This window comes from Narcine bancroftii, chromosome 5, assembly GCF_036971445.1.
Source record: "Narcine bancroftii isolate sNarBan1 chromosome 5, sNarBan1.hap1, whole genome shotgun sequence".
NCBI classification, from domain to species: Eukaryota; Metazoa; Chordata; class Chondrichthyes; order Torpediniformes; family Narcinidae; genus Narcine; species Narcine bancroftii.
In genome coordinates, this window is record NC_091473.1 from 177,053,701 (window position 1) to 177,068,099 (window position 14,399).

Sequence of the window (14,399 nt, forward strand, 5' to 3'; positions counted from 1 at the left end):
CTACATACAGGTGGTGTGGATAGCCATGAGCAGAACTACTACCTACAGGCAGCGGGCATAGCCACGAGCATGACTACTACAAACAGGCAGTTGTATTAGTCACGAGCAGAACTACTGCCTAAGGCGCAACGGATATCCATGAGAGCAACTACAACCTACAGGCAGCGTGGATAAACACGAGCAGAACTACTACCTACAGGCAGCAGGGTTATCAACAAGCAGAACTATTAACAACAGGCGGTGGGGATAGCCATGACCACAATGACAACCTCCAGGTGGCAGCGATATCCAGGAGCAAAACTTCTACCTAAAGTTGGCAGTAATAGCCAGGAGCCGAACTACTACCTACAGATGGTAGGGATAGCCATGAGCAGAAATATTACTTACAGGCGGTAGGGATAGCCATGAGCCAAACTACTAACTACAGGCAGTGGGGATAGCCATGAGCATAATCTACGTACAGGTGGTGGTGATAGCCACGAACAAGACATGTACCTACAGGAGGTGGTTATAGCCACGACCAGAACCACTACCTATAGATGGCAGGGCTAGCCAGGTACAGAACTACTACCTAAAGGTGGCAGGGATAGCATGAGCAGAACTATTACCTACTGGCAGTGGGGATAACTATGAGCAGAACTACAACCTAAAAGGTGGCAGGGATGTCCATAAGCAGAACTACTACCTAGAGGTAGTGGGGATAGCCACGAGCAGAACTAATACAGACAGGTGGCAGGGATAGAAGGAGCAGAACTACTTTTACAGGCAGATAACTACAAGCAGAACTACTGCGTAAAGGCACAAAGAATAGCCAAGAGCAGAAATACTAACTAAAGGTGGCAAGGATAGCCTCGAGCAGAACTACTACCTACAGGCGTAGGGGATAGCAATGAGCAGGACTAGTACATACAGGCGGCTGGGCTAACCACGAGTAGAACTACTACCTACAGGCAGCAGGGTAAGCCAGGAGCAGAACTACTATCTAAAGGTGGCAGGGTTAGCCACGAGCAGAACTACTACCTACAGGTAGTGGGGATAACCATAAGTAGAACTATTACCTAAGAATGGCAGGGATAGCCAAGAGCAGAACTACTAGCTACAGGTGATAGGGGTATCCACAAGCAGAACTACTATCTACAGGCGGCAGGGATATCCACAAGCTGAACAACAAAATACAGGCAGTGGGGATAGCCACGAGCAGAACTACTACCTACAGGCAGTGGGGTTAGCCATGAGCAGAAATACTATCTACAGGCAGCAGGGATAGCCATTAGTAGAATTACTACATAGAGGCAGTGGGGTTAGCCATGAGCAGAACTACTACTAAGAGGCGGTGTGGATAGCTATGAGCAGGACTACTACATACAGGTGGTGTGGATAGCCATGAGCAGAACTACTACCTACAGGCAGCGGGCATAACCACGAGCATGACTACTACAAACAGGCAGTTGTATTAGTCACAAGCAGAACTACTGCCTAAGGCGCAACGGATATCCATGAGAGCAACTACAACCTACAGGCAGCATGGATAAACACGAGCAGAACTACTACCTACAGGCAGCAGGGTTATCAACAAGCAGAACTATTAACAACAGGCGGTGGGGATAGCCATGACCACAACGACAACCTCCAGGTGGCAGCAATATCCAGGAACCAAACTTCTACCTAAAGTTGGCAGTGATAGCCACGAGCAGAACTATTACCTACAGGTGGCTGGGGTAGTCACCAGCAGAAATACGACCTACAGGTGGCTAGGACAACCATTAGCAGAACTACTAACTACAGGCAGCAGGGATATTGACAAGCAGAACTATTAACAACAGGAGGTGGGGAAGGCTACGAGCAGAAATACTACATGGAATAAGTGGGGATAGACACAAGCAGAACTACTAACTAAAGGTGGCAGGGAAAGCCTTTAGCCAAACTACTACATACAGACAGTTGGGATAGCCACGAGCAGAACTACTACCTACAGGCAGTGGGGTTAACCAAAAGCAGACCTACTACCAACAGGCGCTGGGACAGCCATACGTAGAACTACTACCTACAGGCTGTGGGGATATCCACAAGTAGGACTACTTTCTACAGGCGGTGGGGATAGCCACGACCAGAACCACTACCTATAGATGGCAGGGCTATCCAGGTACAGATCTACTACCTAAAGGTAGCAGGGATAGCATGAGCAGAACTATTACCTACAGGCAGTGGGGATAACTATGAGCAGAACTACTTCCTAAAAGGTGGCAGGGATATCCATGAGCAGAACTACTACCTAGAGGTAGTGGGGATAGCCACGAGCAGAACTAATACAGACAGGTGGCAGGGATAGAAGGAGCAGAACTACTACCTACAGACAGAGGGGATAACTACGAGCAGAACTACTGCGTAAAGGCACAAAGGATAGCCATGAGCAGAAATACTAACTAAACGTGGCAAGGATAGCCTCTAGCAGAACTACTACCTACAGGTGGTGGGGATAGCAACAAGCAGATATACTACGTACAGATGGCAGGGATAGCCATGAGCAGAACTACTACCTATGGGCAGCGGGCATAGCCACGAGCATGACAACTACATACAGGCAGTTGTATTAGTCACTAGCAGAACTACTGCCTAAAAGCGCAACGGATATCCATGAGCAAAACTACTATCTACAGGCAGCGGGGATAAACACGAGCAGAACTACAGGTGGCAGGGTTATCAACAAGCAGAACTATTAACAACAGGCGGTGGGGATAGCCACGACCACAACAACAACCTCCAGGTGGCAGCGATATCCAGGAGCTAAACTTCTACCTAAAGTTGGCAGTAATAGCCACAAGCCGAACTACTACCTACAGATGGTGGTGATAGCCACGAGCACAACTACTACCGACAGGTGGCAGAGATAGCCAGGAGTAGAACTATTACCTACAGGCGGTGGGGATAGCCATGACCAGTACTACTACCTACAGGTGGCACGGCTCGCCAGGAGCAGAACTACTACCTAAAGGTGTCAGGGATAGCATGAGCAGAACTACTACCTACAGGCAGTGGGGATAACTACGAGCAGAACTACTACTTAAAAGTGGTAGTGATAGCCACGAGCAGAACTACTACCACAGGCGCTGGGGATAGCCACGCATAGAACTACTACCCACAGGCAGTAGGGATAACTATGAGCAGAACTACTACTTAAAGGTGCTAGTGATAGCCACGAGCAGAACTACTACCTACAGGCGGTGGGGATAGCCAAAAGCAGAACTACTACCAACAGACGGCTGGGATAGCCACCTGCAGAAAAACTACCTACAGGTGGCAGGCGTAGCTATGACCAGAACTACAACCTACAGGTGGCAGGGATAGCCAGAATCAGAACTATTAACAACAGGCAGTGCGTATAGCCACGGGCAGAACTATTACATACAGGCAGTGGGGATAGCCGCAAGCAGAACTACTAGCTACAGGCGGCTGGGATAGCCACTAGCAGAAATACTACCTACAGGTGGCAGGGATAGCAGTGAGCAGAACTACTACCTCCAGGCGACGGGGATAACCATGAGCAGAACTACTACCTATAGCCGGCATGGGTATCGACAAGCATAACTATTAACAACAGGTGGTGGGGATAGCCACGAGAAGAACTACTACCGATAGGTGGCAGTGATAGCCATGAGCAGAACTACTACCTACAGGCGGTGGGGATAGTCATGGGCAGAACTACTACATACAGGCAGTGGTGATAGCCATGAGCAGAACTACTACCTAAAGGTGGCAAGGATAGCCTCGAGCAGAACTACTAGCTACAGGCAGTGGTGATAGCCACGAGCAGAACTACTGCTCAATTGCAGCACAACTACTACATAAAGGTTGGAGGGATAGCCATGAGCAGAACTGCTACCTACAGGTGACGGGTATAACCACATTCAGAACTACTACCTTTTTTTTCTTCTTTGGCTTGGCTTCGCGGACGAAGATTTATGGAGGGGGTAAAAAGTCCACGTCAGCTGCAGGCTCGTTTGTGGCTGACAAGTCCGATGCGGGACAGGCAGACACGGTTGCAGCGGTTGCAGGGGAAAATTGGTTGGTTGGGGTTTGGTGTTGGGTTTTTCCTCCTTTGCCTTTTGTCAGTGAGGTGGGCTCTGCGGTCTTCTTCAAAGGAGGTTGCTGCCCGCCAAACTGTGAGGCGCCAAGATGCACGGTTTGAGGCGTTATCAGCCCACTGGCGGAGGTCAATGTGGCAGGCACCAAGAGATTTCTTTAGGCAGTCCTTGTACCTTTTCTTTGGTGCACCTCTGTCACGGTGGCCAGTGGAGAGCTCGCCATATAACACGATCTTGGGAAGGCGATGGTCCTCCATTCTGGAGACGTGACCCATCCAGCGCAGCTGGATCTTCAGCAGCGTGGACTCGATGCTGTCGACCTCTGCCATCTCGAGTACTTCGACGTTAGGGATGAAAGCGCTCCAATGGATGTTGAGGATGGAGCGGAGACAACGCTGGTGGAAGCGTTCTAGGAGCCGTAGGTGGTGCCGGTAGAGGACCCATGATTCGGAGCCGAACAGGAGTGTGGGTATGACAACGGCTCTGTATACACTTATCTTTGTGAGGTTTTTCAGTTGGTTGTTTTTCCAGACTCTTTTGTGTAGTCTTCCAAAGGCGCTATTTGCCTTGGCGAGTCTGTAGTCTCCATTGTCGATCCTTGCATCTGATGAAATGGTGCAGCCGAGATAGGTAAACTGGTTGACCGTTTTGAGTTTTGTGTGCCCGATGGAGATGCGGGGGGCTGGTAGTCATGGTGTTTGGCCTGGAAGTCAGCCTGAAGAAAACTGAGGTCCTCCATCAGCCAGCTCCCCACCATGACTACTACCTACAGGCGGTGGATATAACCACGTGCAGAACTACTATCTTCAGATGGCAGGGATAGCCTTGAGCAGAACTACTAATACAGGCGGCGGGCATAACATGAGCAGAACTATTACCTAAAGTTGGCAGGGATAGCCATGAGCAGAACTACCAACAGGCAGTAGGGATAGCCACAAGCAGAACTACTACCAACAGGCGGTATGAATATCGATGAGCAGAACTAATACCAACAGGCATTTGGGATATCCACGAGCAGAACTACTACATACAGACAGTGGGGATATCCATGAGCAGAACTACTACATACAGACAGTGGGGATATCCACGAGCAGAACTACTACATACAGACAGTGGGGATAGCCATGAGCAGAACTACTACCTACAGGTGGTGTAGATATCGAGAAGAAGAACCATTAACAACATGCAGTGGGGATAGCCATGAGCAGAACTTCTACGTACAGGCAGTGGGGATAGCCATGAGCAGAACTTCTACATACAGGCAGTGGGGATAGCCATTAGCAGGACAACTACCTACAGGCGGTGCTGGTACCCACAAGCAGAACTACTGCCTAATGGTGCCAGGGATAGCCATGAGCAGAACTACTACATAAAGGTTGCAGGGATAGAACTACTACCTACAGGCGCCGGATATAACCACATGCAGAACTACTACCTACAGGTGGTGGGGATAGCCATGAGCAGAACTACTACCAACATGTAGTGGGGATAGCCATGAGCAGAACTTCTACCTACAGGCGGCAGGGATAGCCATGTGCAGAACTATTACCTAGGTGACGGGGATAGCCATGAGCAGAATTACTACCTATAGGTAGCAGGGATAGCTATTTGCTGAACGACTAGCTATAGTTTGCAGAGATAGCCATGAGCAGGACTACTCGCTACAACCCCTGCGGGAATGGGCAAGTGGAGAGGGAGAACACTACAATCTGGAGAGCAATCCTGTTTGCCCTCATGTCAAAAGGGATGCCTGTCTCCCAGTGGCAAGAGATACTACTGGACGTGCTGCACGCTACTGGGTCCCTGCTGTGCATGGCTACAAATGTCATCCCCACGAGAGACTCTTTTCTTTTCCCAGGAGGTCAGCATCCAGAACCATAATTGGTTGATGACAGCAGGTCTGGTACTTCTTTGTAGATATATTAGACCACGTGAGACAGACCTCCTTGTAGAAAGAGTGCATCTGGTACATGCGAACCCACGATACGCATTTTGTGTGGTACCAGGACAGGAGGGAGGACACGGTGTCAGTACGAAACCTTGCCCGGGCAGATACATTAACAGTGATCAGGTGACCCCAGAAGAACCAGACGGTCAATTGACACAGCGACCATTCACATCCCAGGGTTTTGATGTGTTCCCTCCCCTCCAGATAACTGTAGAACCCCATCACCCCCATTCAGCACCAGTCACCAGTCAAGCAGCAGCGGCAGTCAATCCCACAGAGATCTCGCTAGCAAGGAGCCCACCCCAACAGGCAGCAAAGGGCTTGTAACCAAAATTCCACCTACACTGGTACCCAGTGGTGCGAGCTCAATGCAGGAACAACAGGGGCCTCGCCCAGCGCCTCAGAGGTCATAGAGGATCACAAGACCTCTGGACAGACTGAACCTGTGATGGTCACTATGAACGATGTATATATGTAATAAAGTTCAGTATGTGCTCCATGTCGCCACATCACCCCACCGGGTTTTATCTCAAAGAAGGGGTGAATGTAGTGAAAGGCATTTGCAGAGATGAATGGACTGGCCAGTCCGAACCTCCCTGACCTTCCCTGCTCCTCCCCGGATTTCCCAATAAAGGCTGGTGTGCCCGAACTTGCCCCCTCTTGTTCCTATTCCTGGAACCTGGTAAAGTCGTGTGTCAGTAATGCTCAGGTTTTTGGTAATTAAAGCCTTTTAGTCACTTCATCATGTCATGTGATTATTGTGTGCTCCACAATAGTAATAAGTTAGAGTTTGATCCTGTTTTCATGTTGAAAGATAATTAAAAGCAACTTTTGTTTAAGTTACCATTTGTCTTGGTGAATTTCTGTTGCAGCTGGGTTTTGGGGTCTCCGTGCTCGTAACAAAAGTTAAACAGTTTTCAGAATCTACAAGGTCCTTGTCATTACAGATCACTAAAAGGAAAGTATTCCTTTAACAGCGTGATAATTGTGGATATTGCAGAGAGGAAACTTAGCTTGATGTCAAGACAATTCTTTTACATGATTTATACAATAACATTGATACTAATGAATACGGGCCTTGTTGCATTATGTTATCAGTAACTTTAAATATTTCTAAGGTGAGGTACAAGTTCTGTTAGCATTTCTGTGAAATGCATAGATGTAATTTCCTTTCAAAAAAGCCACAAATTATTGTGTGTTGCTTTGCAACCTCAAACAAGGGGAAACATTTGGTTCATTTCCATTGAAAGTTTTATCCATATTAACACAGAAATGCCACCCACAAAACACTTGAGCCTAGTTCAAAATGTTTCACCCTTGGGATTCCCTCCCTGCTAACATTTCAGTATTTGAACTGGGTCTGAGGCAGGAGAATTCAATAACATCAGCAGTTAGAGCACTGGCCTTGTAAACCAGGATTGCGTGTTCAATCCTCGCTGGGGCCTCATTTCTGTGAGGGGCGTTGGACAAAGTGGCGACTCTCTGTCTTCCTTACAGCCCAGTGGTTCTCACCCTTTTTCTTTCCACTCACAGACCACTTTAAGTAATCCCTGCGTCATCGGTGCTCTGTGATTAGTAAGGAATTGCTTAAGGTGGGATGTGGGTGGGAAGGGAAGGTTGCGAATCGCTGCTCTCGACCCAATTGTTACTGAAATACTTTGCATGAGAAAAATTGTCATTGGTCCATTTCCTTCAGAGTTATGAAACCGTGCACATAAAAAGTCAATGAGGTACTATTAAAACAGTGGTTTTCAAGCATTTTCTTTCCACCTACATCCCACCTTAAGCAATCCCTTACTAATCACAGAGCACCGATGGCATAGGGAATACTTCCAGTGGTATGTGAGTGGAAAGAATAAGATTGAGAACCACTGCGGTAGACAAAGCTAAAGAAAGTTACATTCTAAATGTAGTATGACGTGACAATAATAGAACCTTGGCCTTTATCTTGTACAGAAGCAAGTTCACACATAGACTTAAAAATACAAAAACAATTGTGAAGAATACTCAGAACCTGATAAATCAATATTTCCCATTTTGAGAAACATTGGATTTTCATTTCAACTATTGTATATAATAATCAGTTTGATATTTATATTTATTTTCTTGTTTAGAAAAGTAGTCTGATGAATATAACTGGAATGAAGAGCTTTCCAGAAGAAAATTAAGGTTTCTTTTCTGTTGATTGCAATACTAATTTAGCTCGAATTGATATTGCCAGTTCAAATAAAACACACTCGATATATTCATTATAGATGGGTGAACTACAGTCACGTGAATCAAAGAAGTCTGCAGATGTTGACACAAAATTGCTGGAGAAACTCAGCAAGTAATGCAGCGTTCCTTATTTAGCCAAGACAAAGATATGTGGACCAGTGTTTCGAGCCTGAGCCCTTCACCAAGGTGTGAGCAAAAAGCAGGCAGGCGCCTGAATAAAATGGGGAGGGAGGAGCACAGGCCCACAGACAAGAGGTCACAGGTGGATATGGATGAGGGGGTACGAGAGGAAAGAGCTGAGAAGCGATAGGTGGAGGGAATAGCTGTCTGAATGGAGAGGGAAGGGGGTGGAAAGCTGGAGGAAAGGAGAGAGAGAGACGGGGAGTCAGGGAAGAGGATGATCGGAAACTGGAGAAGTTGAAGTTAAGGCCATCTAGCTGGAACCAGAGAAGTAGATACTCCCACGTTGACATCGACTTCTGTGGTTTCCATTAGGCCGCTCCCCTGTCTTGGTCTCTTCCCCATCCCTCTGTGTCTGAGGATTCTCGCCAAACCTTGGCAGAAAAATCTCCTATAATGATGATAAATCACTTCCCGTTATCAACCCAAGAAACAATTCACTAGGAATACCTATTGCAATGTGTCTACTTGTTTTTCCTAATACTATAAAAAATCAGATAGAAGCTGCTAAAAGCTAAGAAACATGTCTAATAGTTATAATCAAATGAATAATACTGTAGTATTCTTGGAAAATAGATGAGGTATCTAGTCAGACTACTCAGTGAGAATTCAACCAAGAGCAGCACAGTTCTGATCATTAAAGTGTGACAGGATATAGATATGTTTTTGGGAGATAAATTAGGGCAGGTTTTTTTTAGTGTAGGGTACATACAAACACTTTAAAACAGATCTTATTTAAAATGCTGGAGCTCTGCTAATGCTAGACATATCGGCCCCAGGACTTTTGCAGAAGCTTTGGAGAGTACTCAAGAGACTTCACTAATGGTTTGTTGTTTACAAAAGGCAACAGATTAAAGAACTTGTCAGAGCCGTATTCTGTCTGGAGTGGAACTTGCTATTCTAGGAGGGTCTCTGCAAGCAGAGAGAGTCAAATAGGCTTTTTCTCTCTGAGAGAGAGAGACAGACAGACAGAGAGAGAGAGAGAGAGAGATCAGTTCTACAGTTTTACAGTCAGCAGCAGCAACTGGGACTGGAACAGGACAAGCTGGCAAGCTTGTGGAAAACCCCATTTGGAAGACAGGTTGTGAGTGCTGAGTTCAGCTTGGTCAAAGCCCTTGTAGTTCATGCAAGAGGAGAGGACTGGCTGTCTAATGTTTCACTTGGAAGTTGAGAAATAGAAAAGGCACTCTGTGGTGACCTGAAAGAAAGAGGTTATCATCTGGAGAAGGCTGAAAGGGTAAGTTTTGTCAGCAAGACACTGAAGTGGCTGATTAAAAAGGAATCAGTTGTGGGTGTCCTGGAGCAACAAATCTCTCTCTGAAAACCGACAAGAACCTTTCAAGCACCAAAGCCTGGTGAACTTTATCAATGTTAAATTCTGTGCACAGTATAAGAATTGCCTGCAACCAGTGAACTTGGAGGAATGAGAAGTGAGATTGGTCTGTGAACCAGAGAACTTTTCTGAACTTACACATTCCTTACACACATGTGCGCTTAGAATTAGAAGGGGATTAAGCTAGGTTCAATAGTGATAAATTAAAGTGTGATTCTGTTTTCATGTTTAAAGATAATTAAAAGCAACTTTTGTTTAAGTCACCATTTGTCTTGGTGAATATCTACTGCTGCTGGGTTTTGGGGTCCTCTGGGCTCGTAATAAAAGTCAGATCTGATCTGTGCAGGTAGGCTAAGGTGTTCAAGTAATGATGTTTTATTATGAGGCAAGTATAATGTGACAGAGGATTTTACAATTATAACACTGGAAATTTCAATCAAATACTATTGACCACCTTTTTTTCAAACTTTATTTTAAAATTTCCATACACGCAGTATGTACACAACTTAGTACATTTACCATATTTAAACAAATTATTTCTGACTGCAAGATTGTACCCCCTCCCCTTAATAGTCCAGGCCACCTTGATAAGAATTTCACAGAAATGTTTTCTTTCAATGAAATCTATAACAATCACAAGAATTTCAGATATGATTGTATGATAAAGTATGCCCCCATTCCATAAGTTAATGACTCAATTGTAAAGACATCTTCATTTTCACCGACAGCCAGCAAAAGAGTTGATTTTTGTTTTAAAAATAGCCCATACACAAGGTGCACTTGCAATCAGGAATATTTATTTTAAGCATTATTATTTGAATAATTAGCACAGTTTTATCAGTAACTGCTTTATTATGAATAACAGAATTGGTTTACATTGCTTAAAAAATGTGGCAATTGAATTACATTAAAGTGCTGCTTCATCTTGCCAATGAGTGCCTGCTAATAAGTGGAATTGTTTAAACTAGCCATTCTCAATGAGGTGGGGGAGGGGGAATCATGCATCACCCCTCCCCCATCCCCCCACTATTTTTTGTGCAGCTGATAGGAGAGAAGTATGGAAGAAACCAACTAAACAAATGTTTCACAGGGAAGGGGCCCATAAAATTTGAGCAAAGTCCTGAGGGAGCCATAGTCAAAGAAAAGGTTGAGAAGGGTTGGTTTAGAGAGATAATAAAAACACAGAAATGCTGGAGGAACTTGGCAGGTCTTGCAGTGTCCATAGGAGGTATAGATGTTTTGGGCCTGAGCCCAAGGTTTAGGCAGTTATTACTGTTCATGCATTTGTTGGGTTGAATGGAGAATAGAAATACATGTTTATCATCAAAATGTGCTGTGAGAGTTTGTAATGGAGTCAACTTACACCAATCAAGATATAACAGTGAAAACACAATACTGGAGAAACTCAGCAGGTCCAATAGTGTACATTATATAGCAAAGATTACCAATGTTTTGGGCTTGAGCCCAGCATCCTGACAAAGTCCGAGCTTTTTTTGTTCAGATGCTTGCCTACATCTTGCTCATACCTTGACGAAGGGCTCAAGCCCAAAGCATTGGTGATGTATCTTTTTCTTTGCTATATAAAGGACACTGCTTGACCTGCTGAGTTTCTCCAGCGTCGTGTTTTTACTTCAAGCAGATGCTCGTATTTTGCAACAGACCTACAGGACTTGTCAGGGGCATGGTCTCAGATGAAGGGGTGAGCTGTTGAGGGCTGAAAAAGGGGTGAAGCTTTGGAATTCCTTTGGAGGAAGCCTTAGGAGCCAAAGTCAATTCAAAGCAGAGATTGGTAGTTTGTTGAATATTGAGGGAAGCAGGAGATATGGCAATATTGCAAAAAAATGGAGTGTGATGGAAGGTTCACCATGATTTTGATGCATAGTGGAGCAGGCTTCAGGAGATTCCTGCTCTTACCTCTTACTTCTTATCTCTTTCAATTGTCCAGTAAGTGGCACTTATAGCATGTTGGGCTATCACCAACTACTTAATCAAGAGAGATATCAGCAAAGAGATCAGTGTTCCGTAAACTTGGCTTTTACCCAGTGTAAATCAATGAAAGCCATGGCTTTCTTCCAAGGAACTCGTCTATCTTTCTGCCATAAATCTACTCACAGCTTTCCTGGACCTTATGCACAAGGTGTTCTGTGGAAAAGTAGGTGGGATCTCCAAAGGAAAACTATGGCAAAACCAGCCTTTCATTCTTCTAAGCTTCTGAGTTTTTGCCACCTGTTCAACTGTCATTAAAGAAAAATACGGAAGTCTAAAGTTCCTGCACTCCTTGTCCCAAAGTGAATTTATAAGTGCTAGTTGTTTCTCTACCTGGTTGATGTCAAAATACCATTGTTACTTTAGAAACAGTATTTTGTACTCTCTCTTTTAACCCATTATACAAGCATAGAAAAGTTACAGGGATTATATCAGGAACTCCACCGATAGGTCCGATCCAGGCCTGTCCATTAGACCACTTTTATCATATTGCATAATTATTCTGCTTCCAATTATATTAAATACCTGTATTAGCAAAAAGCTTAGGAACCTTGAATAATAAATGATTGATGTATTTGCCTTTTGGACTTTGAAATTTTACTCACTGTATTAACCAAATAAAAATTAACTTATACTGCTCAATTATTGTATAACACAAGTTATTTGCACCTTGTCCTGATAGAACCATCTTTCTAATAATTTACCTAGAGATACAGCTTGGTAACAGGCCCTTCTGGCCCATGTGCCTGGTGCTGCCCAAATACTTCTCAAAGTGTCTCTGTACATCTTTGGACTATGGGTGGAAACCGAAGCACCCGGAGACAACCACGTTGAGAATGTATACACTCCTTGCAGACGGGGGTGGATTCAAGCCTGGGTTGCTGGTGCTGTGGTAGTGCTGAGTCCACCACTATTCTAGTAGTACTGCCCCCCAACACTAATTCTTGTGTGAAATATTCCACTGAGTTCACGCCACTGAGAAATTCCAAACTTTGCGCCAAGTTTCAAAGGCCACGTGGTAAACCAGAAGCCAAAGGGGCTCCTGCCTCATCTGGGGCAATGAAGGATTGTGTGAGGAATGAGTGAAGTTCACGGACAATTACCCTGACCGCCCCTCTAGCCGCACTCTATTCCTTGCCTGTCTTTGGAACAAATGGCCATTTTTAAGAAAAGCAGTGGTGATACTGGCTCTTTAAATCCAAAAGTGTTTAAGATAGGTCAGGAAACCAATGGCTGACTGAATTTAATTAACCCATGTTGTTCCAGTCAAATTATATGAATCTGGACTTTTCCTCTTTCTTCTGAGGTGCCAAGTAACTTCTTGCTGGTTACTTCTCTCCTCCAATTTGTTATGTTTTTTTTAAATTTATTTACAAGGTGCTGACATCGGGCACTTAAATGGCCTGTGGATCTATTTCAGCAAGGCCTAAATGGTTTGATCTGGAGTGACTAGTGAGGTGCTTCAGGGTTCAGGACTGGGTCCATGGTTGTTTGTCATCTATATTAATGATCTAGGTGGTAAATTGGATTAGTAAGTATGCAGATAATACGAAGATTAGTGGTGTTGTGGACAATGAAGAAGGTTATCTCAAATCTTGCAGTGGGATATAGGCCAGTTAGAAGAGTGGGCTGAAAGATGGCAGATGGAGTTGAATACTGATAGAGTCAATGTGGATGGGCTTTTTCCATTGAGAGTGGGGGAGATTCAAATGAGAGGACATGCATTGTGTTTGAAGAGGGAGAATTTCTTCACTCAGAGGGTGGTGGGAGAGTAAAATGAGCTTCTGGCCCAAGTGGTAGATGTAGGTCCAATTTTAATAAATAAGGAAAAGTTGGATGGGTATATGGACGAGAGAGATGTGGAGAGTTATGGGCCGGGTGTGGGTCAATGGGACTAGGTGGGAGTAGGTGTTTGGCATGGACTAGAAAGGCTGAACTGGCCTGTTTCTGCGCTGTAATTGTTATATGGTTAAGTACAGGGGGAAAAGAACCACATAGGTTTTCAAGGGAATTCAGTCAGTTAATGATCACCATTACTGATACTAGATTTTATTCCAGCTTTATTTAATTATATTAACAAGTCATCCAACCATCATGCTGGATATGAACTCATATCTGCCGACCAAAATGACTAATCCAGTAATTTCACTACATATGTATGATGATTTGCCAAATCCAGATCTACCATTGTTTTATAAAAATAGAAATAGAAAAACTGATTTTCGGGCTGTAAGGTGGAGGTGAAAGTAAATTAAATTTCTCACTGCTGTGGTCATATTGTCAATATTGCTGATATAACCTACTTTCTTATAAGTACCTCAATTCAGCAACTAGTGTGTTACTTTTACTCTTCATGAGGTTCATGAGATTTCCAGATGCAAATTGAAATTTACAGGTGCACCTGTGAATATATGAACATCTGTACAAGGTGAAGGGAGAAAAGTTTAGGGGTGTTTTTTTCACACATAGAATTGTGGGTGCTTGGGATGCCGGGGATGGTGGTGGAGGCTGGAACAACAGGGGCACTCAGAAACTCTTAGACAGGCCCATATGCATGAAAGGAAAATAGTGGGTTATGAGGTAAGGTCTTTTTTTAGTAGGTATATATGGGTTGGCACAATATCGTGAGCCGAAGTGCTTGTAATGTTCTAAG

At 44.5% G+C, this 14,399-nt stretch overlaps 1 protein-coding gene across 4 annotated transcripts in view; it reads right to left on the reverse strand.

The window, feature by feature from the left end:
- Positions 1 to 14,399, reverse strand: part of slc6a11b (solute carrier family 6 member 11b) — a 188,205-nt gene that overhangs the window by 72,877 nt on the left and 100,929 nt on the right. The gene's annotated exons all lie outside the window — the stretch shown is intronic.